Below are 14,897 nucleotides of genomic sequence, written 5' to 3'. Positions count from 1 at the left end.
TTTGCTGTGGACAGAGACTTCTTTACTTACAAATGTAAAACACTGAGGTTTGTGGATTATTAACCAGACACATTTATAGAACTACCTATGCAGCTAATATTATGACCACAAATACAATAGCTTACTAGTGCTCCAGTAACAGCAGAAGGGACCTATATGAAATACTTGGATTATGCAAAATTCTATTCTCTAACTCTGCTAGCCAACAAAGAATTATTTTGGTCAGTCAACTGGGGAGGTCTCAACAATTACCCTACACAAAGCCACTAATTCATTGACTCGAGCTATTACCATATTTGTGAACTTTCTCTTCCTTCAGTTTGGCTAAAGGTGCTCTTAAATATAAATCTCCCTGGTTATTGGGAAGAAATTTTTTGAGAACTCTTTTGTGATGTGTGGATACCTTGGCCCACCTAACCAATAGGCAAACCAATGGGACTCTGGGGTTGCCATGATGATAGCTTCCAGGTCCAGAGCCAAAAGTGAATCTAGAAAGGATCTGATTTAAAAGGCATTTATGGAAATATCTGTCTCCCATTGTGCCTATCTGCCATCTTTCTTCACCCATCCCAATTTTTAACAATTAGACAAAACCATAGGCATAGTGTCTCCAGAAGGCCGCTGTTAAAAATCCACCTGGGAAAAGATGGTGATTACGTTTGTCCCTCGGGTATCCACGGGATGTTGGTTCCAGGACCCCTGCCTCCATACTAAAATCTGCAGATGCTTAACTCCATGACATAAAATAGCATATTTGCATATAACCTATGCACATCCTTCCATATACTTTACATGGTCTCTACATTACTTACAATACCCAATATGATATAAATGCTATGTTGTATTGTTTTTATTTGTATTATTTTAAATGTTTTTTTTTTTTTTCAAATATTTTCTCTCTTCAACTGGTTGAATCTGGAAATGTAGAATCTCCAGATATGGGAGGGCTGATTGTACTGGCAATCTCCTGTAAGTTATTTTGGCAATCCCTTTAAATTATCTTGTCAAATTAAGTAATTGTTACTTTGGAAAGCACAGAGTGCCTGGAATGGAGGCTCTTGGCTTCTTTCACTGGTGAATAGGGAAGAGAATAAACCAGTGCACCTCTGAAGCTGGCTCCAGAGGGCTGTGACTCCCAGTGGTGGGTCCCGATCTGGGCTTCTGGAGCATTAAGAGTTCAGTTATTCAGGGCATCCTAAACCATTTGATTCCAGTCTGTCACATGTAAAGTATAGGAGCATGTGCATGTTACTTTTCTGAATCCTAATGTTTTAAATTTATAAAGTCTGGATAATCCTAAATATTTTTCACAGGCATTGTTAGCATTAAAAGGCAGAACAATGCTTTTAGCACTCAGCATAGTACCTGAAAATATTTCCTGAATAAATAACATGTATACAACGTTTAGCTCAGTACTGTACTCAATTCATGGAAGTTTTTCAGTATTTAAAACTTGAAGTCTAAGTTTTTTATTTTATTTTATTTCATTTTTTTTTATTTTATTTTGAGATGGAGTCTCACTCTGTCACCAGGCTGGAGTACAGTGGTGTGATCTCGGCTCACTGCAACCTCTGACTTCCTGGTTCAAATGATTCTCCTGCCTTAGCCTCCCAAGTAGCTGAGATTACAGGCAAGTGCCACCATGCCCAGCTAATTTTTGTATTTTTTAGTAGAGATGAGGTTTCACCATGTTGGCCAGGATGGTCTTGATCTCCTGACCTCAGGATCTGCCCACCTCGGCCTCCCAAAGTGCTGGGATTACAGGTGTGAAGTCTAAGTTTTACTGTGAGGTACGTTCGGAAAACTGCCCAGTTATCATGCATGGGGAAGGCCACAAACCTTTCAGTCCAAGGAACAAAAAATATTTATGCTATGAGAAATATTTCCTACTCCTGGTGAGGTTTAGGATGTGTCAAAGTTCAGTCCTACTGAGACTGAAAATTTTATACCAGTAGGAAAGAGGGGTGAATTCTAACATCCATTTAAAGCTGCATAGATGAGAATTGTTCCTGTGTTGCCGGGCACCGAAACAATACGCTTTGCAAGACAGAACATTTCCTACTTATCTGCTACACACATTTAGTTTTTTCTATTTTGGTCCATTATTAATCTATAATTATTCTCTTTTGTGGAATTGAGAAATCATAGCAGGAGGTTACATTGCTTAAAGAATTAATTATATCCTGAACAAGGAAAACTGGAAAAAATACAAGCCCAAAAGGGAAAAGTGCCTTCCCATTTCCTGAGGCACGCTAAGAAGTCCACAATTAGCTCGGTTTCTAATAGTTTCCACAGATCTGCTACTGGACATACCTAGTTTTTCCTCCAGGAGCCTGCTATCTATAATCTCTCCCCTGCCCTTTTGGGATTCTATCATCTCTTTGCTAACTGGAGGGTGTCGAAGTGAGTTGGAACTTCCTTTAGAGACTTGCATTTCTCTTTCATTCTGATATTTTCCTAATGTCTCATCACTTGTTCCTTCCATTTGATGCAATGCTGCCTAGTTTTCAAATACAGATGAGAGGAAACAGGGCCCCAATATGTCCTACCCAGCCCACTGGAATTTTTACCACCCAGCACAATGACTGTCCAAGTCAAAATAGCTATGGGGGCAGATAGTATGTGCCATGTGCTAGGGTCCCTGCCCTGACCTCACCTCTTGGCAGTCACTCAGATATACAGGCAGAGTTGTACACTATAACTAGAAACATGACAAATATACAGTTATCAAACTCTTCCCACTTCCCTTTGACCTATGATGGTAAATTAAATTTAATCATTGTGTAATTGACCACCATTTAAAAGCTTTTGCTCCACCTGAATGCGACTTGCTGAAAAATATCTAAGATCATCCTGAGAAGGGCAGGCTGCACTTTGTTGTGATATTAAATACAGTGTGATTGGCTGGGTGCAGTGGCTCACACCTGTAATCCCAGCACTTTGGCAGGCGGGAGGATTGCTTGAGTAAAGGAGTTCGAGATCAGCCTGGGCAACATGGTGAAACCCTGTCTCTACTAAAAAATACAAGTGCGCACCTGTAGTCCCAGCTACTCTGGAGGCTGAGAAACAAGAATCGCTTGAACCTGGGAGGCGGAGGTTGCAGTGAGCTGAGAGCCACTGAATTCCAGCCTGGGCGACAAATGAGACTCTGTCTCAAAAATAATAATTTTATATATATATATATATATATATATATACATAAAACTGTGTGATAGAGTGGAAAATGCATGGACATTGCTGTGAGGAAAAATCAGATTCAAAATCTTCCTTCTGATTATGTGGTCTTGGGCAAATTTTTAAAACTCTCTTAGGTTCAGATTTCTTTTTTGTAAAACGGAGATAATTAGTAATATCTAATTTATAGGGAGTTGAGAGGTTTAAATGAATTAATAATTGTAAAATATGCCTAGAACACTGTTTAGTACATAGTTAGCTTTCAATATATTCTATGTACTTTTGTGACTATCCTTTTATCCTCTAATTTTCTGTCTAGTAGGGATGAGCCCAGGTTTACCTAATGATGGGAGTTATACCAGGTGTATTAATTATTTCAAGGATCTCACTCCTTCCATATACATCTTGACAGGCCTTTCCCACCTGATAACTGAAGAGGAAAATTCTACAATTAGGAATTCACTGCTTTAACCTGGGATTTGGTTGCTTATATTCTATTAAATCACCATTGCCCTTTGGGAGACCAACACTTCAACCCAATAAATAATGACTACCATGTGTGGAGTAACACCTTTTCCCTGTGGCATTTCTTATCTCATCTTAAATTGCTTAACAGTCCCATAGGGTAAATATTATCCCTACTGACAGTGTTCACACATTTAGGTTTACAGTGATAATCAGAACAAAAATGGTTCAGAAATCACTGACTCAAGTTGTTATTGCTGTTGTTTCTAAATTAAAAAATTACAAAATATAATTTTCTCTCTCAGAAAAAAAAACCCTGAGAGATTGACAGAGACTATCAATACACTACTAAATTAAATCATCGTTGAAATATTTTGTGTTGTGAAAACACAAAATAAGCACAGACAGGGTATATGAAGACCTCCTTTCTAAGGTGGGTCTTGACCTTGGAAACAGGTATTTCTGACGAACTCTGAGAATATTAACTCTCCCTTGAAGTCTTGTCTTTTGGGGACTACTAAGAGGGGTGACAGTTTTGATACACTCAGATGAAGTTACCCGCAAGGCAGAGGGAAACACAGACTACATGGGGAAGAGACTACGCGACAGGGAGTGAGTGTCCCTGGGAGGCCTGAGAATAAGTGCTGGACCAGGACGTGTGGATTCCCGTTCATCAGCAAGGGTGGAGTAGGACAGAATCCTAGCAAAAGTGAGGACCTATGCCAGGGCTCTGATACCTATTTGCTAGAGTAAGTACTGCCTAGTATCATAATCCCCATCCAGTCCTGTTTCCTGAGTGACTTTATGTATTACACAGTTCACTTGACATAAAATAAAATCAGTAAGAGCTTCATAGATAGAACATACGCTCTAGAATCAGAAAGATCTGGGCTTAAATCCCAACTCTGCCACTAACTGGTTCCGTGATCATGGGCAATGTGTTTAACTTCTCTCAGCCTCACATTCATTCTCTAAATGTGTGTGTTTGTGTGATAACATTCACTTCATAAAGTTTTGTCAAAATTAAATGAGGTAACAGGCTTCAGGAGACACAGGTGGTGTCCAATAAATGCTAGTTATTATTATGGTGACATCTCTAGACTATGAGCTACTGGATGTCAGGGAACATATCTTACTCATTTTCATATTCCTAGTACCTATTTTATAAAGTCAATGCTTAATAAATAAATGTTGACCAATGCTTAAACAAACATATGGAAAAGTGTTTCTGATGTACCAAAAATACCAAAAAAAAAAAAACAAACCCAAACCATTGCAGTGTAACATGAGGTATAATCAGACCATAAATGTTTGCAGTAGCAAATGACATATTTTCTAGTAAATGGATGCTGTCGTTAGTCAATACTTCTGTAGCTGCTTTACCATTTAATAATCATTTAGACAAAAGGAAATGCACAGTCCTCATTTTCAGTGTTGAACATAACACAATATTTGCAAGTTATCAGATATTAGTAAAAATGACTTGGATGACTGGGAGCAGCTCAGTCCTAAGTCTGAATGGAATTGCTTTGATATCAGGATATCAGACTCTCCACATGCCCATCTCTAGCCTCACTCCGTGCCACCAAACTCTCACCCTGCGCCCAAGCTCTGCACATGTGTTCTTAAACAGTTTGCCAGGCTTGTTTTAGAAAAAAGCAAAACACATGGTTTATTGCTGCTCATAAATATGGTACCAGATTTCTCTACTTCCTTGGACACAGTGAAGCAAGAGAAATATTATAATATTCCCTGTTTTATGAGTAAGCACAAATAGTTCTATATTTAAGGAATCCAGAATTCTTAAGGGCATCTTGAAGGGTAGGACATCCCTTGAAAGAGAATTCGTGTGGAATGGGAATTTGGCCTTAGGTGATCTTGACACTGAATGAGTCAAGCTTACATTACAAAATCCACCAGCAATAATAGTAGCACTGTCCTAAGGCTGGAAACACACTTTATTGGAAAATGCAAATTATGATAGCACAGTCAAGAACAGGATGTTACTAAGCAACTTCCTTGCCTATTTGAACCTACAGTGCATTCAGTTTCCATACACACACATATCACACTCAGGTTTAACCTTTTTGAACTACAAAGATAAGATTAGAAAAAGCAAAATGTATGCACATACACCATATGGATATGTGTTTTCAAATTATTTTAATTAATTTACATTTTTTTCTTAAAAATGTACATGGTATCAGTCATGGTATAGGTCAAGAGCAATGACATGACAAAGAATTGTGGACCTGGAGCTATAGCAAGGAAGTGGATGGATGGTAAACCACATAACAGATGTAGGATGTCCAGTGTCTGAGGAGAAATGGCCACACTGTTTGTGACAACTTCTTGTATTGCCAGTTTACGGTATTGCCCATGCGTAAGTATCAAAACAAAAAGGGAGAGAAAGGAGGAAAAATTATTCAAATGAAGCTTTTATTTTCCTCTATTGAAAACAAAGCATTATTTCTTCTTGAATTATTAGCTGTGTATCCCTAATCCAAGTCATGTTCTAACAATTTCCCTGTAATTAGAAATATACATATTTGCATAAGTTACTGCCAAGGTGTCTAGGTATTTTACTGGCATTAGTAATCAGTATATGGCAAGAGAAGCTGAGCCAGTGGGCAAAAGGCTTCATAGTGTTTGGGCCAGAGTGGTAAAAGGAGACTGTGACTATGTTTGATGAGGCCAAGACTTGGTCCTAGGAAACCAGGGTCTGAAAACACTTACCTTCAAACTTTGGTCAATTTCACTAAGCCTGAGGGCATTGTTGCTTCTGGCCTAATTCTCCCATTTGGGTCTTGTCATTCTAAAAAACAAAGAGGAGGGTAACTTTGGATAAACACTTTGTATATCACAACCCAATTCATATTGTAAAACATACAGCCTGTTCGTTTAGTTGACTTGGAAAAAAAAACAAACTTCACTTCATTTCACTTCCACCCTCAGATCACTAATGTCCAACATGACTATGTTGGCTTGCATAAGGCTATACCTTGGTATTTTTGCAGTCAGTGTTCACTAACGAAAACCTAACACATGGAGTGGAATGAACAAGCTTATGTATGTTACACTAATTTATGCTTTCCAATGTGGACTGAATATGACTAGGTCCTATCCCAAAAGCAAAACAAACAAACAAACAAACAAACAAGCAAACAAACAAAAACCTACCTGGTATGAGATAGTCTGTAGAAATTTCTCTAGGTCTTGAACCAACTGGAAAATACAGGGCCAGATCCAACAAAAAGACATCTTAAAGGGAGGTCAGTGGTCTGGAACAATCCATTACTTTTGCTGAAATAAAAGCTGGGTTTCCATCAGGGAGTGATGCAATAACCGGGAACTATCAGAGTGCTGTCAGAAGCACAGGTTCTAGAACTTGCTGAGTCGTGACACCTCAGCACCAGGTATTTAGTTCTAGGAATTTGCTGGAGGACAACCAGCAGCTAACTGAGCAGCCTTGGTTCTTTTGGCCAAGGGTGTCCTCCCTTCACACGTAAGTGTGAAACCCTTAAGCAGAAAGACCTGGAGTTCAATAGCAGCAACAGCCCTAAAATGTGTCTTCCATTTAGGGCTATGATTGAAATCTGCTAACGAAGGCAGACAACACATCCCAACAATGAAGCCCTGCTTTAGAACTAACAAAACTGATTTCTATAGATACTGTTTCCAGGCTGATGTTTTAAAGAGGATCTGTAAGGAAGAAAAAAAAAAAAATTCACTCAAATAAAACAATGCTGCTAGGACTCGATGGAGAGGTGAATTTTATTACATTTCACCCATATCTGCTTCCCCTCCTGGGGGTGGAATTATATTTCCCAAAGACACTGAAGTCAGACTTGAATTGACTTGCTTTATGACCGAAATGGGAGTGGAAGTGACTTGTGTGGTGTCCAGGTAGAAGCTTAAAATATAGCATGTGGTTCACTGTCATCGTTACCTTTGCCATGGTGAACATCAATATGAGAAGAGAGACTCTTCCAACACTGTTGGTCCCTTAGGGACATGATGTGGAGAACAACCCCCAGCCAATGCTGGCCAGCACTCACTGGATGTTGTATATTTAGAAAATAAACTTCAGTTGTTGTAAACTGTTAAGATTTTCGGGTGGTTTGTGACCACTGAACAATCTAGTCTAGTCTAGCTAAAACAGAGAGCAACTTGGAAGAAAACGTTTGCAGGGTTGAAACCGCCCCTGTTCATATTGTACTTATACATTAGTCAACATAAATAATGAGGCATTTCTCCATTTCCTTGACACTGAGCATATTTCTCCAATTGGTGACTAAAAGAGAGCTTATCCTGTTGCACACGTTAGAACAATCTTAGAATCATTTGATAAATGTAATTCAAACACCATAGCCCATTTTTTTTCTTCATTACTGAAGGAGCTATCAAATTGAAGGTAATCAAAAGGATTGCAAACAGGTTTACCAATATGTTGTTACCTCTAAAACACACATGCAAGAAAATCAAGTCATGCATGTAATAAACTATAACAAGATGATTGGCATATTGACAAGACTGTTGGCACAAGCTGTCTTTGGCTCTCTGCCTCAGTCGCAGCTCCTCTGCTATGGAAATCTGCTTGTTGGCCACTGGAAAGGCAGCCGTCACATCTTTAGAGGTTTTTTAAATTGGTAAGAAGAGGCTCTGAGCAGCTGTGATCCCAGGAAGGATAATTAGGGTAACAGAAAATCAGAAAGAGCCAAGTGGAGGTGGAGGATCCACCATGTTTAATGCCATGTCCAAAGAAAAATAAGACATTTGTAAATATTTCCTTGTGATTTTTCAGGGAAAACCATATGCTGGAAAGCAGTATGGTAGGAAAAAGGTATCAAACTCATATCACAATGGCTTTTCTACTTTTTCTATGGGCTTAAAGAGTTAAAGTTAGCCCAGATGTGGAAGGACAACAGATGGGTGCATTCTGATGACTTATAATTCTGGATAATAAAATGACCTAAGACTCTATTTAGAGAAATAGAACAGCTACTCGGGCTGTTTACAGACTGAGAAATATCACGATAAGCAAATGCAGGCAGTTCAAAGGAATGATTAAAAAAAAAGGACAAGTGGATAAATAATGACCTGATGTTGTTGCGAAAACGTAGTACAACTCTTACATTGTTAATATAAACACAGATGACCTTTGCTTTTGCTCAACTTTCGTCTTCAAGACAGGAAACAGCAACTGATCTTTATCGGAAAAGTAGAATCTTCCACTTGCTTCTGCTGTACTGACATTACGGTGTATGTCAGAGCACAGCAATATCACTATCTTTTCAAACCACATGTTGAAAGCCTGATAGGTGGTTGAAAGAGAAGCTTATCCTGGGCATATGCTTTGTGTGTTGCAGAGAGAGTATAGACAAGGTTAGAAGGAAGGCATTGTGTGTGTGTAGGGTGTGGTGTTGAGGCTGGGAGAGAAGCGCCTTTGTCTACATTTTCTGTGGATGTATTCATCCATTTATCATCTTCACAAACATAAACATCCTAGGAGAATGTCTACTACTTAACAAACAAATCAACCGGAAGTTCTTTTGTTTTATACATTACAGTAGACAAGTCCTATATTCTGGACATACTGTAAACTAAAACACAAGGAACTGTTTATGAATTACACAATATTTTACGTCAGAAGAGTTTCTAACATCCGAACTAGCTTTTCTCTATTTCAAATAGAAATTGATTCAGATTTTTTATGGCATATACATAAAAATGCACACATCTGTCCATCAATACAGCACTTTATTCATGCATTGATGTTTCATTTCGGTAGTTCACAGCAACCTACAGCCATTGATGAATCTTCTCTCCCCACTCTTCACTGGATATTTATCTAGCCATGATTTCCTAAGTTATGATTTTGCCCTAAATGAAGTTACCTAAATTGACCTTTCATTTCTCACTGCACAGTCTATTTAGTTTGGGCTCCAAAACAGACTTTCTCAATATGGGACCAATTCTGATTGCTCTTATTTATTAATATTTCTCACCTAGCGTAACACTTGGAGAAATCACCTTTATGTTTCTTTATAGCCATTATGTAGAGCACCAAATTCTGTTTACTTGGACCTGTGGCAGGGTGATCCATAGTTTCTACCCACTCTAACCCAGCCTGAGAAACTGTTTCCAGCAAAAGACATATTCTGTATTCTAGCTCTCAGTCCTGCCTCTATATGCCATCATGATGATACCAGGGATGTTTCCCTTCCTATCCCAAATAAATAAATTCATGTATACTTTTCTTAAGCCTCTAGCTCCTCTATCATGTGACTTTAATATTAGAAACTTTACATGCTGGGACCAATTACTACCTAGTCAATCAGAAATAATACTACTATAATCTCAATCATGATTTAACAAGTTTTTTTCTGCAAAGGGTTAGATAGTACATAAGTTTTCAGCTCTGTGGGCAATGTGGGTTCTAGATCTCTTAGAGCTCTGTTACAATTAAATAAATCGACCATGGTAGCATGAAAGCAGTCATATATATAAAGAAATGGGTGTGTTCCAATAAAACTTTATTTATAAAAATAGATGGGGGAGGTAGTTTTGGCTCGTGGGCTGCAGTTTGCTAACCCTGATCTAAATCAAACAGACACATAGCCATTGCAAATTAGAGTCTGATCCTGGTAAAAATCACACTTACAGATGGTCTTCATGCTTCTTCTAGATTTATTGAGGGGATGTAAAAAATCAATATGGAGAGATAATTACTACTTTCTAAATAGGACTCTACTACAGCTATTAAAAACATTGACATTATCCCAACTTCTCCTGCCTGAAGGCATTTGTTCTATGGATATTGGCAACGGATGCAAATGCCACTCCAAAGAGGCATGCATTTAGATGTTTTCTTTTGTTTGTTTCTTTGCAGCTTGGATAGTATTATTCTATTTGGCCTCCTTCACATTCAGTGGTGCTTGCCTAGCCAAGATGGGTTGGAGAAATGCTACTGATATATAGTAAATCATAGAAATTCATATGCAAAGGACTTAAAATAATAGCTGCTTTTCAATAAGTACCAAAATATTATGCCAGGGACAATCATATATGACCTCATTTATCTTTACTACATCTTCTAGATGAGGAAACAAAGACTCAAATATATGAACTAAATTCCCTCCAATTTTTTTTTGTTTGGTTTTTTTTGTTTGTTTGTTGTTTCATTTTGTTGTGTTTTGTTTTAACAGAGGATCTCACTGTCACCCAGGCTGGAGTGCAGTGGCAGATTATAGCTCACCGCAGCCTTGACCTCTTGGACTCAAGTGATCTTCCCACCTTCCACATTGCTGGGATTACAGGCATGCACCACCATGCCTGGCTAATTTTTATTTTTGTAGAAATGGGGCCTTCCTATGTTGCCAAGGCATGTCTTGAACTCCTGGGCTCAAGCATTCACCTGCCTTGGCCTCCCAAAGGGCTGGGATTATGGGTGTGAGCCACCACGTCCAGCCTAGAATTGCCCAAGATTCTAAAACTAGTAAGAGGCAGATCTGGAACTTAAACCAGATCTCCTGACTCACTTGAATATGAACTTTGCATCAAAATGGTAAGGCCTCATTTCATTCTTCATTTCCCAGATTTTCCTGATTCCTGATCACAAAATTGGTATCCGTGCTTTTGATCTCATTGAACCCCAAAAAGATTACCTTTTCTAAACATTCAAGGTGAGTGTGCTCTGAGAAGCCATAGTGAAGTGTGTTGAGGCAACTTAGCTCTAGAGGCCCAGGGTGAGTGCTTTCAGGCTGAGTGACCTGCTCACACTAGTCCTACAATGTAAAGTTCATGTAATGCTACTGTGGATGCCACAAGTCAAGAAATGGAGGGAAAGCAAAGGTCATACAAGCTTTAGCAATGGACTGGAGAAGGCAGTTTGAGTTTGAGAGAAGAGTCTGAGAAACCCAAAGGAAAAAGAGTTTGAGAAACCCAAGTTAGAACTCATGGATATACTGCTTAGACCCAACTAACCACGTCGGCCGAATGTACCCCAATAGCTGCTGGATGATTATCTTCTGGATGCTTATCTAGAAAGAGGGCTTAGGAACTGGGCAGGAGACATAAACTTGTAGAATTCCAAATAAGGACTTTCCAAATATTGGCTCAAAATAACATTCCCATAACATTCCCATTCCTTATTATTCCAGTATCTGCAAGGAATTTGAGGAAAATATGTTATGGCAGGGTTCCAAACTGATTGACTGACAACCAGTCAGAAAACTTAAGAGTAGATAATCTTGAAACTGGTCATATCTTCATAGAAAAGTACATGCAAAGCAAATATTTGAAAGCAATATTTTAAGAAAGGAATAAGTGTATGGTGTGTGTGTGTGTCCATGTGTATGTGGGTTAGGTGGTGGGTCTCTGGCACAGGTAGAAGAGGAAAAAGTTGTGACTTTTATTATTTATTATTATAATTTTTTGAGACAAGGTCTTGCTTTGTGGCCCAGACTGGAGTGCACTGGCATGAACATGGCTCACTGCAGCCTCCACCTCCTGGGGCTCAAGCAATCCTCCCACCTTAGCTTCCCGGGTAGCTGGGACCACTGGCGAGAGCCACCATGCCCGGCTGATTTTTTGTATTTTTTGTAGAGACAAGATTTCACTTTGTTGCCCAGGCTGGAAGTCCTGACTTTTATATTAGGATCCTGCTGACCCTATATCTTTGAATTATTTGACTGTTTGCCCAAACATGTGTTTGCTTTCATGTAGACCAGACCTTGTAAATCTTGAAATAATCCATCAGTGAGAGGAGAAAATGCTGCCTTGTGTGTGGCTGTGTAATAAAGATGAAATGGCCTCTGATGAAGTGTGAGGCCTCCTCAATTACTTGTCCTGAAGACAATAACCTTTAAAACACATCAAAACTGTGAAAATATTATTGCTGAAGGCAAAGGGATTGATACTTTCCAGTGAATTGAATACCACAGGCCACCCAATGGAGCAATATCAGTTATAGGGCAGTGCTCTTTCCAAGATGCTCCTCTAGAGCATAGGGTTTGGACCAGAACAATCTCTCTTTCATGGAGAGTGCAGTTGACAACTTGTACTGGGTCATTGGGGGCATCGCCAAAGGGCTTCCCAGGTGATCTCACACATGGAGAGTGTAAATGAGAAAGTAATTTAAACCATGTGAAAGTTTGGCTTCTTTTTCAAAACTGCAAGAAAGCCTGATTATATCATAGTTAGTTATTACACAGATTCAAACAGTGTGCTATGAGTTAAACCAGGTCCCCTGACACATCACAACTGCATTCAGTTACAGTCTGATGCAGCACAGTCAGAATGTAATTCAAAAACCATTAGACATTCCATTCACCTATCAGCTTGGCAAAGAGCCAAAAAGTTGACAATACCCAACGTTGGCAAGGTTGTTGGGAGAAGCTGGCATTCTACTACACTGTAGGCAGAAAGTAATCTCATATGACCCTTTGGGTTGGTAAACTGGTAATATGTTTAAAGATACAAAATCTCTAAATCTTTTGTCCCAACAATTCTACTTTCAGGAATTTACCACAGAAGGAAAATTGGTCAAAAGCTCAAAGATGAATGCATGAGGTTCATCAGAGCATTGTTATGAGAGCAAATGTTGTGAATACTGTGTTCATCAACAGGATTTTGGTTAAATGGATTAACCAAAACTGTACACACATCCATAAAATATTCTGCTGATAAATTATATTGATATCTGTTTTAATTGAAATGGGAAACTATCAATTATATTATTTTGTGAGGAGTATGTTAGGAAAGGAACAGAGAACAAGTTATAAAATAATATGTTTAATATGATCATATACATGTGTGTGCATATGTATATGATCATATTAGCAAAACTAGCTGCTTCAGGGTGAAAGAAATTGGGATGATGCTTTACTTTTTTTCCTCTTTCTACTTTAAAAAAATTTCTCTTTTTTCTATTTCTTTTCTTAAATATAAGTTTATGGGTATAAGTGCAGTTCTGTTATGTGGATATATTGTATAGTGATGAGGTCTGGGGTTTTAGTGAAATCATCATCCACATAATGTACACTGTACCTCTAAGGTAATTTTTCATCCCTCAACGCTGCTCACTCACCCACCCTTCCAAGTCTCCAGTGTCTATTGTTCCGTTCTCTTATGCCTATCTGTACACATTATTTAGCTCCTATTTATAAGTGAGAAGATGCAGTATTTGACTTTTTGTTTCTACTTTTTATGTTTTGATTTTTTTTCAGGTATCTGCATTAATCTTTATTATCAGAAAAAATAATAAAAACACACAAAATCAGCTTAGGTGTTTTTCTTCTCTGCTGGCACCTGCCTTAAAGATGTTGCACTGTGTATGCGAAGTGATTTTCATTTTCCTAAGGAAAGCATCATTACAAAGAACAGGAGCACAGGAAGAAGGAAAGCTTGGGGTCTGTGGCCTATTGGTGCACACTGCATTAACTACTCTAAAGATAGAGGAATCAATAACTTGGCTCTAATAGCTTGTTAATCATCACGCTGAACTTAAGCTTCACTTGTATAAAATCATCTTGGAACAGTAATAGCCCTGCTGTTTCACATTGCTTTTCTTTCCCAGGGCTTTATTAACATGACCTCACTCATCATGCGGTGTGCCTGTGAGCTCTAGCTGCCCAGCAATTATCTCCCATTTTAAAGAGAGAAGCTCCAGGCTCAGAGAAGGGCAGATGTTGGCCAGAACCTACAAATGGTATGCCAGGAGTAGGCAAGTCAAATCTTTATTTTTCTGTACTTCGGGAGCCAATTTTCGTAAATCTCACATAGGTCCCTTCCCTACCCTACTTCTTGATAACAGCAAATTTGATTCAGCTCAATTCTTTTTTCCCTCTCTCTCAATCTGGGGGTCTATAGTAAAGGATTTAGCCAGGTCTGGTTTGGTTTAGAAAAAATTGTTGTACTTCACATAATGTATTCAAAAGATGAGTGTATTAGTCTGTTCTCACACTGCTATGAAGAAATACCTGAGACTGGGTAATTTATAAAGGAAAGAGGTTTAATCGACTCACAGTTTCACACTGCTGGGGAGGCCTTAGGAAACTTGCAATCATGGCAGAAGGCAAAGGAGAAGCAGGCACCTTCTTCACAAGGGGGCAGGACAGAGTGAGTGCCAAGCGAAGGGGGAAGCCCCTTACAAAACCATCAGATCTCCTGAGAACTCACTCACTATCATAGGAACAGCATGAGGGAAAACTTCTCCCATGATTCAATTACCTCAACCTGGTCCCGCCCTTGACACG

The 14,897-nt window shown here is 38.9% G+C and overlaps 1 long non-coding RNA gene across 1 annotated transcript; it reads right to left on the bottom strand.

The window, feature by feature from the left end:
* Positions 1 to 5,785: 5,785 nt before the first annotated feature.
* LOC129060945 (uncharacterized) lies at positions 5,786 to 7,388 on the bottom strand. Its single transcript, XR_008527854.2, has 3 exons — positions 6,820 to 7,388; positions 6,376 to 6,454; positions 5,786 to 5,990 (listed from the first exon to the last, which is right to left on the bottom strand). It is a non-coding gene; the product is annotated as an uncharacterized LOC129060945 (long non-coding RNA).
* Between the last annotated feature and the right edge of the window lie 7,509 nt (positions 7,389 to 14,897).

The sequence above is a fragment of the Pongo abelii genome, chromosome 7 (assembly GCF_028885655.2).
Source record: "Pongo abelii isolate AG06213 chromosome 7, NHGRI_mPonAbe1-v2.0_pri, whole genome shotgun sequence".
NCBI lineage: Eukaryota > Metazoa > Chordata > Mammalia > Primates > Hominidae > Pongo > Pongo abelii.
Note: the sequence above shows the minus strand (reverse complement) of the source record. Positions and strands in the feature narration are given on the sequence as shown.